This window comes from Aphis gossypii, chromosome X (assembly GCF_020184175.1).
Source record: "Aphis gossypii isolate Hap1 chromosome X, ASM2018417v2, whole genome shotgun sequence".
NCBI lineage: Eukaryota > Metazoa > Arthropoda > Insecta > Hemiptera > Aphididae > Aphis > Aphis gossypii.
The window spans coordinates 60590955-60601984 of NC_065533.1; the positions used below are offsets into that span (position 1 = coordinate 60590955).

The window sequence follows — 11030 nt, forward strand, 5'->3', positions numbered from 1 at the left end:
TAATATGAAATTTCATTAAAACAATCTTAAACATTTTTAATTTAATAGCTATCATATTGAATATTATACATAATAAAAATGGAATACTCAGATAGTACTCGTAGTACCTATAGATACATTGAAATATAATTTTAAAAAATAGTGATTCATTTTATGATCAATGTAAAATTGTTTTATACTAATTTACATAAACATTTTTCAGTAGATAATTATTAACTTAACACATAAATACTGAAAAACACAACATAAAAATAAATAAAGAATTTTAAAATTTTATTAAAATACAATAATATATTTTCTTACAGTGTACATAGCAAAAATATATCGATGCTGGTACCTACTTAGTCATAATTTAACTATCATAATTTACAATACTTACCTACAATTCATCGGTAGTTTTAACTTTCATTATATTCCAATAATCCAATGCGCACGTCGCATATATATTAGAATAATATATTATATTATAAATCTCACGTCTTGATAAACACAGTTTTTAAACAAACTAATAGTGAAATGAAGCTCTTACCACGCGCTGGCCAACGTTTCACCACAATAGAACAATATGTTTGCACATAAGTACATAAAAAAATATAATATTATAATATTATTATACACACGGGTTATTATTGAAGCTGCAGGCTTGCATACAATATAATATATAATAGCTGATATTTCTAGGCAAAATTATTTTTAGACATTGACTACAATTTAATTTTAATATCGATATAATAAAAACAAATAAATAGTTATAACATTCTGCTTGTGTAGACTGTAGATCAATACGTCGTATGTTTGGTATATTACTCCAAAAGTATAATATAAGAAAGCGGTTAGGTATCAAATTTATTTTTATCGTATCACTATATTGTTGTATTATATGTATGAATATTTTATAAGAGATGTTAGTAGGTACGTAAGAAATAAGTTAAGAAAAACTATAGATAATAAGTAAAACAGTAAAATTCAATAAGTTAAGCAATAGTTAATTATTCACAGAAATAGGTTAAAATAACAATTGTGCAATTCGGTGCCAGTAAACTTTATATTACAGTTAGCATAGTAAGCAAGATATAATAATAAGAAATGTAAATAAATTTGTTTAATAATTTACTAATCGGTTAAAATAACAATTACACAATAATCATAGTATCTATAATTGTAATTTAACGTAGTAATAGAAAAATGTAGAACAATCGATAGTAATTCGATTGTAAGTGTAATATATAAGTGAGATGGCTAAGACAGCAAAGGGAGTCAGTGGTGGTGATCGTGTGACTCGATCACCACCGGACGTCGTGTTCAAACTTCAAATAAAGTATTTTGCGTTATTTTGTGTTTAACTTTATTTTGGTATACGTCCGAGTAATCGGGGTATACGACAATATCTAAGGTGTATTATCATTCGCGTACCACTTATGACTAAAAATTAAACGATCCAAATTTAACAGTTAAATACTTTAGTTTTTAGTTAATACCTACATTTATTTAAAATGATAAGGCTGTAAAATACTACAATATAATTGTTTTTATTTACCTATTAGTTTTTTTTTTTGAAATAAGATAAGATTTAAATAACAATCGTCAATAAGAACAGAATCGAATATTTATTTTTAATTTTCGGTTCTTTCACCGACCATTAGTTGAATTGCACTTGAATAGAAAAAAAGTATTTCAGCAAAAATATTGTGCATTTTATGGGATTAAATGTTTAGAACTAAAATGATTTTAATCATTGGCGTGGTTGAAAATGATTGTTTTAGATACATCATGTTAATATTGTATTATAAAAATATTTTTAAAATTGAATTTTTTTTTTTTATATCGTCAAATATAATTATTGTCATTATTACATTTTTTTTTCATTTCGATCATTTTTTGTGGTTATAAACTAATAAGTTACTAATGATTTAGTAATAACAAACATCAATTAAAAATTCGCTTTGAGCATAAAAGTTAATGCCTTTTTCATTCAGTATCTAAATATAAGTATCTACTTTTAATTGTGTTAAAACATCATTTTCCAATTAATTTTTTAGATTTGTAATCAGTCGCAAATTTTGTATTTTACAATACTATAATTGCGACTAATGGAATCTACATCTCATATTCTATATGAAAGAAACATTGATTAAAATCATTGTCAGTCCTAAATCCTAGGCCTGTAAGTGGGAAAGAAAATGATTGTTTTCTAAACGTTTAACCCCTTCGAATGGATGATAATTTTGTGGCAATAGTTTTTTTGAGGCCGAGTGCAGTTCAACTATTTCCTTTTAGGTAATAAATGTAATTTGACTTTAACGGTTATAAATGCACTAAAATGTAGGTACTGAGTTGTGCTCTAATTTAATAATACGTCTTATATATAAGTATAACAATTAACAAAACTATATATGTATATACATTATAATAGCAATTTTTTTTTTCTTAACGTCAAGGTTAGAAAACAAATATTAATTGTAATAAGACCAATACTACCCCCACCTTTAAAATAAAAAACTTAGTATCATCAAACTAAAAATCGAATTTACTAGAAAAAAGTAAATTTTCCTTCAAATTAATGAAGACTTTTCACGGATTTAAGAAATCGTATCATTAAATAAAATAAATCATATAATAAATACAAACATAAATCGTAATAAAAACAGTACCTACCTATTGGTACTAAAAACAACTTTTACATTTAAATTATTATTTTTCATTCATTTTCAAATTTAATTATAATGTAAACACTTCAATATTAATAGGTATTTTTAAAATCATAATATTTTTGATGAAACATACCAAGAAAAGTTCATTACAAATTATATTATATTATTAAATATAGTTACCCACATACAATAAAAAATATTTATGTTTAATAAAGATAAGAATAAAAAAAAGTGTCCTAATAAACAAATAAAATCTTGTACATGATTATATAAATGATAATTTTACATAATTAATTATAATATAAAAAAAAGTTCTTAAAAGTATATTATATAATAATAATAAAAAATAATCATTTTAAATAATGGATACTTCATAGTTAATTTTATATACAAACCTTCACTTCTGTTTTAAACTAACCAACTATATATTAAAAGCTATACTTTCAAAAAGTTTTGGACTTGCGTGGATTTTATTTTAAAGAAGGTATTCCATAACAGTATCAGTAACAGTCTTGAGAAACTGTTAATTTAATTTAGAGTTTTAGAATAAAATTCTACAACCATACTTTCTTTTCCCAATTTATTTAATATATCTTCTATATTAAGCTACACAGAAATTATGAAAATTATTTAGTTGGTTATAAATCATTTATGCAAACAAAATATAAATATAATTCTAATATTATGAACAATAAATAAAATTAATGGTTTGAACATTTTTCGTAATATATTCATGGATTTCAAATAATTATTATTTAAATTAAATAAATCTTACATTCTTCTCTTTAGTTTGCACTTGAGCTTTCTGAAACTAACTAGGATTCACTGTCTAATCTAGAACTAATGCTAATGCAGTGTGTAGATTCATAAACAATTCATAATATATTATTTAATATAATATAATATAATATAAAATGCCCTATAATTATTAATTATTAATTAATATTTCAGTACAAAATTATTTAAATTATAATATTATCAAAAACTCGCGGTATCGAAGATTATTGTTGTAAAATATACGTGTTTTTATTATCGATAGCGAGTATTAACTTATTATCTCTATAATTTTATTGCAATATTGAATACGATATTATTTCTGTTACAAGTTCAAAACTTTTATCAAAAACATTATTAATGAAAATGTATAAAAATATTATCTAGATTTCAAAAAAGTATAAAAATGCCCATAAAATTGAAAAAATGACCTAAAAATGCTACAAAATACCATAAATCCATAAAAGTGCAAAAAATGCAAAAAAAAGCAAAATAAAAACTATGTATTTGGACTCATATATGACCAAATCATATTTTGTGCTTGAAAAGCTATGTCCTGTAAATCCTAAAAAAAAAAATGCAACATCCTATATACTATCCTAGCCCTAGTAATAATTATTCATTTTTTTTTTTAAATAAAGTAATAATTATATCTTATTTATATTTGTGTTATACTAGTAAACTTGAAGAAATGAGCTACTCATTAACTAACTTCAGTTTGTTTTTTTGTGCTTATCTAGACATCTAGTACTCAATGAAATCAAATTGATTCGGCCTGGACCATAGTTTTAATTTATTACAATTCTAAAAAAGTTACAGATATAACATCCCATATTATAATATATATATTATATTTTAAAGATGATGAATTTATTCTTAATATGTGTTTATTACCTACAACTATAAATATAATTTTTTTTTTTTAGTGACCATGAATATAATTACTCCGTTGGCGAAGGTTATAGAAACATGATAAGTAGTTTCGGGTCTAATGATCTGCAAACACTATTGGGAGCTTTTGGTCAAAATAAAGAGGCCGAAAATCTGAATTCAAAGATCGAACAATTGAATTGTTAAGGACTAAACCAGCTAACATTAATTACTCAGCATATTATATAGCAAAAATATATGAAATTTATCGTTCCTTGCAACATGGTATACCTAGTAATGATATTATGATGCACTGCAGCTTATTACAAACCCAACAACAACAAATACAAATGATATAATCTATGGGTCAAATACAGAACCTACCATAAAGAATGTACCAACCACCACAATATCCTCAACAATCAATTCATATGGCACGGGCTGGATTACCTCAATTTATGCCCAAAATGAAAAGAGGCATAATACAGAACCCACCACAGAGAATAGCTGCTGGCATTTATCAACAAATGCGTATTGTAACACAACTAACACAATATGTAATAGAAATAAGAACAGCGGCCAGTGGAAATAATTCGTACACACCATCTATCGAAACTGTAACCCAAATCAAATTCAAAAGGCTACCATTTTATGAAGTCATTAAGCCAACTCTCTTAACTGGCACGGACAAGATGTACATTACAAAACGTTTCTAGAGGTAGCAATATTTTATGATTATTATTTTATTTTAACTATATTCATAATATCTATTTTATTCAGGTATGAAGAAGCAACATTCAAGGTTAATGTGTCACATCTCGTAGCCACGAATCGTAATTCTTTATTATGTAATATCAAATTAAAAAAAGTAGGTAAATGATAATCGTTTTGGTGTACATTAAATTTCAATTAAAACACTATTATGGGCATGTTAAATTAGAACTTATTGATAGTTATGGGTATAAATAGGATGTACGTATAATTTTGATATCCACAGTATTTAAGTTATTTATTTTCAATACTACGATAGGTTAATTTAATTTTTTGCAAAAATATTTCATTAATTATACTATTACATTGTAATATTATTATTAAAATACATTAAATAATATTTTTTTTTAAATATCGTAAAACAAAAAAAATTTAGATTCTTAGTGGTATGTTTATAGATACATACAACAAGATGTGAACAATTGTTTGAAAAGAAACAATTACTTTACTGGTAATTATCAAATGTAAATATTTGAAGTTGTGATACTTACTCATAAAATATTTATTTAAATTTTCGGTTTTTATTTTTAAATTATAAATAACCACTCTATTAAAATTATCTTTTGAAAAATAATTTGTAAATTTTTCCGATTTTTACAAATTTTATCAAAATTCAAAACGGTTATAAAAGAACATAGTTAATATAGATCTTTGATACTTTTTAATTAATTTAACTAGACCTCGAAATGGGAGCACACGAATTGCGTACCAAAACAGGTAGACAAATTTTTTTGAACGATTTTCATATTTTATTTATATTCTATAAATAGTATTCTATGTCTTATCGGTTTTCGACGTTTTTCTAGACTAGATACTTCTTATCAATATTATAGTATCGGTTTGCATATTTTTCAAGACTTCTAAATATTTGTATTTGATTGGATGAGGAAAATCAAAAATTTGTTAAATTTCGAATGAAAAGTTCGCAAGCGTTGGCGGTACTTTGTAAGTTTGAACTTTATTCTGTTCATGACTTCGAAATACGGAGAAAATAATGAACCATGCTATATACTATGTTGTCTTATAATATAGTGTCACGCTTGTAATCCATCATTACAGGGAAATCAGTATAGTCCATAATATTTTTTTTGAAAATATCGAAAAAATACAAACCACTATAAATGAGTTTTCATACAATAATATTATGTGAAAAATCAATATTTAATTTATTATTATTATTTTTTTTTTAATTTAAAATTATTATCAAAATTAAATATAAATTGGGAAACCACTTATAACTTTAAAAAAAATGTCAAGTAAAAAACTAACAAATACGTAACACGAAATTCGTCCGGGACGCAATTCGTTCAAAAATATTTGTTTACCTGACTTGGTACCCAATTCGTATGCACCTCTCGGTAATTTTAGGAGCTGAAAAAGGTAAAATATGCAGAAAGAAATTGTAAAATATGTAAAAATGTTAAAAATACAAACAAAATTAACCAACTTGATCAAGTCTGTGACAGAACACGGGACACAGGAAGACTTACGTAGTGCAGGTAAACGGAGACTTCCTTAGCTGAGACTTTGTCGGACGAGTGAGTAATGCAATAGTTGGAATATTCTGGCATTGTACCGAACCTCGCACTGTTTACAAACTAGAAGGCGGTAGTCAGAGTATTTTAGCATTGCACTGATTGTCAACCCGTTTGATCCAGGCTTCCCCTAGTTCCCGACAATGTGTTTTCCGGCTTGCCGCAAGCAATATCATTAGAAGAAAACAGTTTTTTAAGAAAATATTAAAAAAGCAGGGAAATTCACGAAATTCGATAAATATGCAAAAAAACAGACGAAAATTGAAAACTATGCGCTTTTTTTCTAAAATTGAATAAGTATGCAAAAAAAAAATGTAATTTTGATTTTTTAATTTAAACTCGTCAATGTATAAAACGGATTTCTAGCTTGGTCTATTTAAATCTCTCTAATTCCACAGTATCGATAGTGTTTACTTTATTAGGAGTAGTGTTAATGTTATTTATTTCTTTAATTTCTTCATACATCCTCCACGTTCCATCAGCTAAAATTTCAATTTCGTTAGTGCAGTATTTAAATAATGGACTTGAAACAACCTCTAAAAAGTAATTTTCTATTTGTATGTCATCATATAAGCAAGGCTTATTGAAAATTGGATACATTCAGGTTGGTTTTTTCTCGTTCATTAAAATAAATATAGTAGCATCGAAACATTGAAGATGACCCAAATAGATAAATTTTGCAGGCATTTTCATTCTTATTCTACCCAATGAGCACACCAAAGAAAACCGATAAGACGTTGTAGCTACATCTGGACCAAAATTTGCTAACTTTTGAATTATATGTTTTTTGTTTCTTCTGCACTCCTTCTACCTTAGTCTTGGAGTTTCTTAATAAGCGTATTTGTGGTTAACTTTTTTACAAGATACATTGAAAAAACGTAATTTTTATCGTCTGGAATCCAATTAATAGGTAGGGCTCAGAGGTTGTAGAAGTAATATATTTTTCTGTATGTTCTGAAGTTATAGAAAACCAAGCTAGAAAGCCGTTCTCCTATTGAAATTACTTGCGGCAAACACACTGTCGGGAACTAGGTTAGGTTAGGTTAGGGTTGACAATCAGTGCAGTGCCGGAATACTCTGACTATTGCCCCATAGATGAACTACTCAGGATTTATTAATTGTTGATGACATTGTAGTGGTTGTTACATTCCTTTTTGAGGGTTCTGTATTTAACTCATAAGTGATATAATCTGACTTAGTTGTTGTTGTTGATCTTACAATAAGCTGCACTTTATAATATCATTACAAGGCATATTATGTTGCAAAAAATATATTTTCGCTATATATTCTGAGTAGTTTATCTATGAGGCAATAGTCGGAGCACTCAACCACTGATTCATTACACTTAAATCCGTTCTAGCTTGGTTTTCTATAAGTTAAGAGCATACAGAAAAATATATTACTTCTACAACCTCCGAGCCCTACCTATTAATTGGATTCCAGACGATAAAAATTACGTTTTTTCGATGTTTCTTGTAAAAAAATTAACCACAAATACGCTTATTAAGAAACTTCAAGACTAAGGTAGAAGGAGTTCAGAAGAAACAAAAACCACATAATTCAAAAGTTAGCGAATTTTGGTCCAGATTTAGCTACAACGTCTCACCGGTTTTTTTTGGTGTGCTCATTGGGTAGAATAAGAATGAAAATGCCTGCAAAATTTATCTATTTGGGTCATCTTCAATGTTTCGATGCTACTATATTTATTTTAATGAACGAGAAAAAACTTACCTGAATGTATCCAATTTTCAATAAGCCTTGCTTGTATGATGACATACAAATAGAAAATTACTTTTTAGACGTTGCTTCAAGTCCATTATTTAAATACTGCACTAACAAAATTGAAATTTTAGCTGATGGAACGTGGAGAATGTATAAAGAAATTAAAGAAATAAAAATATGAACACTACTCCTAATAAATTAAAATCTATTGATAATGTGGATTTAGATAGACCAAGCTAGAAATCAAATCTATACATTGACGAGTTAAAATTTAAAAATAAAAATTTATTTTTTTGCTTACTTGTCAATTTTTGAAAAAAAGTGCATATTTTTCAACTTTCATATGTCTTTTTGTACATTTTTCAAATTTCATGGTATTCTCTGTTTTTTTTTTAAAAAAAATTTTGTTAAAAAAAATGTCTTTTCTAATGAAATTACTTGCGGCAAACACGGTTGGGAACTAGGGGAAGCCAGGGTCGAATGGGTTGACAATTAGTGCAGTGCCGGAATATTCCAACAATTGCATCACTCACTCGTTCGGCAAAGTCTCAGCTAAGGAAATCTCTGCTTATCTCATAGATAAGATGGATGATAATTTCATCCACCGTATTATATATTTATCATATAAATGTATAACAATAAATAATAAAATCACAAAAACAAAATATTACACTGACACTGCTGCAATAAATATATTACTTAGCTATTTATTTAGTTTAAATGTTAGATAAAAGCTGAAATATAGGTTCCTATGGTTGTATAAAAATAATTGTATTTTTTTATTACACATATAATTTGTATTCTTACTAATAAGCAATAGGAAATCTAATTAAGTAAAAAATATGTACAGTTTTCTCAAAAATCACATATCACCCTAAATATTTCTCTGGTAAATCAAAATATTTTAAATGGTTTTTTATTTGTTATTTTTGTATTAACATTATATTATTTTTTTTACCGAAATGTTCCTATAAATTATTATAGATTTCTCTTGAAAAAACTGCATTTAAATTGATTCACCGTGGGATTTATCGGGTGGTAGGTAGTAATATAAAGCATTTGGGATTTCAAGTATTATATAAAATAAATGTATAAGTATTATTTATTACTGTTAACGTCTGTATTTAACTTAAGTAGTCAATACATTTAAGTTATATATGTTTAAAACTAACCTTTGTATTTTTCACATTCCAAAAGAAAAAAGGAAAACACGATTAAATATTAAGTATATTTTAGTATAAATAGTCCAATTTATGATAATTTATGTTCTGTGTTATAACTGTAATAGCTTGTCCAGAATCTATGGAGGTCGGACAAATATTGTACGTATAAGTTCATTATTTGACTGTTCACTATAATGACGAAATTTATTTATGATTTATATTTACTGTAATTTTATAACTAATTTTATGAAACACTTATAGGTACGTCCATACCAGGTTTTTTTTTTAATGCTGTATTAGTGTTTATATTCTTGTTTAAATTTTAATGTTCTTACACTCGTTTGAGATTTTTTTGTAAACCGTTTACTGCTTTTTTTATGAATTAAAAATTATTGAAATATTGAATTTGTATAAATAATTGTTTGATTTGACCAATAAATGCGTTTTCTCTTAGTTCAATAAATAATCTCGATCTTGTGGTAACATTTTCACCTTTCATATGCAATTATTGGTGACCTAGATAATCTAGTTGAAGAGGACATCTCACTTTGGTAAATAGTTTGTGAGTTAAAATCCATAAATAATAAATATACTACTTATAACATGGACATTGCATTTAACACGAATAAACTTTGATCAAGTGCTCATAAGTAGTGTGTATGGAATTTGCGTAGGTACTACAATAATGTGTATAAGTAAGTATCACATTAGAAGTCCAAAGAATATATTTTTTGTAAATTAATAAACGTTATTTAAAATACATGTCAAGTATAATGAAAATTAATAAAGAACACACCGTGGTATTATGATAACTTATTTATTATTAACTATCAAAATTCCATAACGTTACATTAAAATCACTAAGAAAATTATATTATATTTATTAGAATAGCAAAGAATTAATTAGAATGAATTGTACATATTAATAATAATATTTCTTAAATAATAATAAGTTATATTTTAATAGTACTTCACCATTTAATTATTTTGTTCATCACACTTTGTTTCTTTTAAGAAATAATTCCTCGCCAAGTAAATAAATTATAATGCTTAAAGAACTATTTTTTTTTTTATTCGACCCATTTTACACGTACCTAATTTACGAAGGATTTTATCTATTTTTTTTTCTATTTTTATTACCTATTGCAATTGCAACGCTAGAAACGGCTGCCGTGACTCTGAATTTAATATAAATTTCCATAAAAATGTTCACTCTTTTTAATTTATAACTTATTTTTTACACGTTATGCACAATATTTTTGATGTTTTGAAATTTACTAGGAGTTAATTGATGTAATAGAAAATTAGTTATGTGGTATGTTCGTAGGTATAACAATTTTTTTTACCAGCTCTTTAGTATGCTGATTTATAAAATGTTATTTTGTTATCACCTCACATTTTGTTAAAAATCAAAGTTTTTAGTCGTTGATATTTTTCGATGTAACGAATCGGAGAAATAGTAGTAATCGTCAAAACAATCGGGAAACCGGAATAAGAAATATGAAAAATATATAGGTACTATTAAATAGTTGTAGGTTTACCTA

The 11030-nt window shown here is 25.9% G+C and overlaps 2 pseudogenes; both read left to right on the forward strand.

Moving 5' to 3' along the window:
* Positions 1-1235: 1235 nt before the first annotated feature.
* On the forward strand, positions 1236-7539 carry LOC126552606 (uncharacterized; annotated as a pseudogene).
* On the forward strand, positions 5078-9891 carry LOC126552607 (E3 SUMO-protein ligase PIAS1-like; annotated as a pseudogene).
* Positions 9892-11030: the final 1139 nt, after the last annotated feature.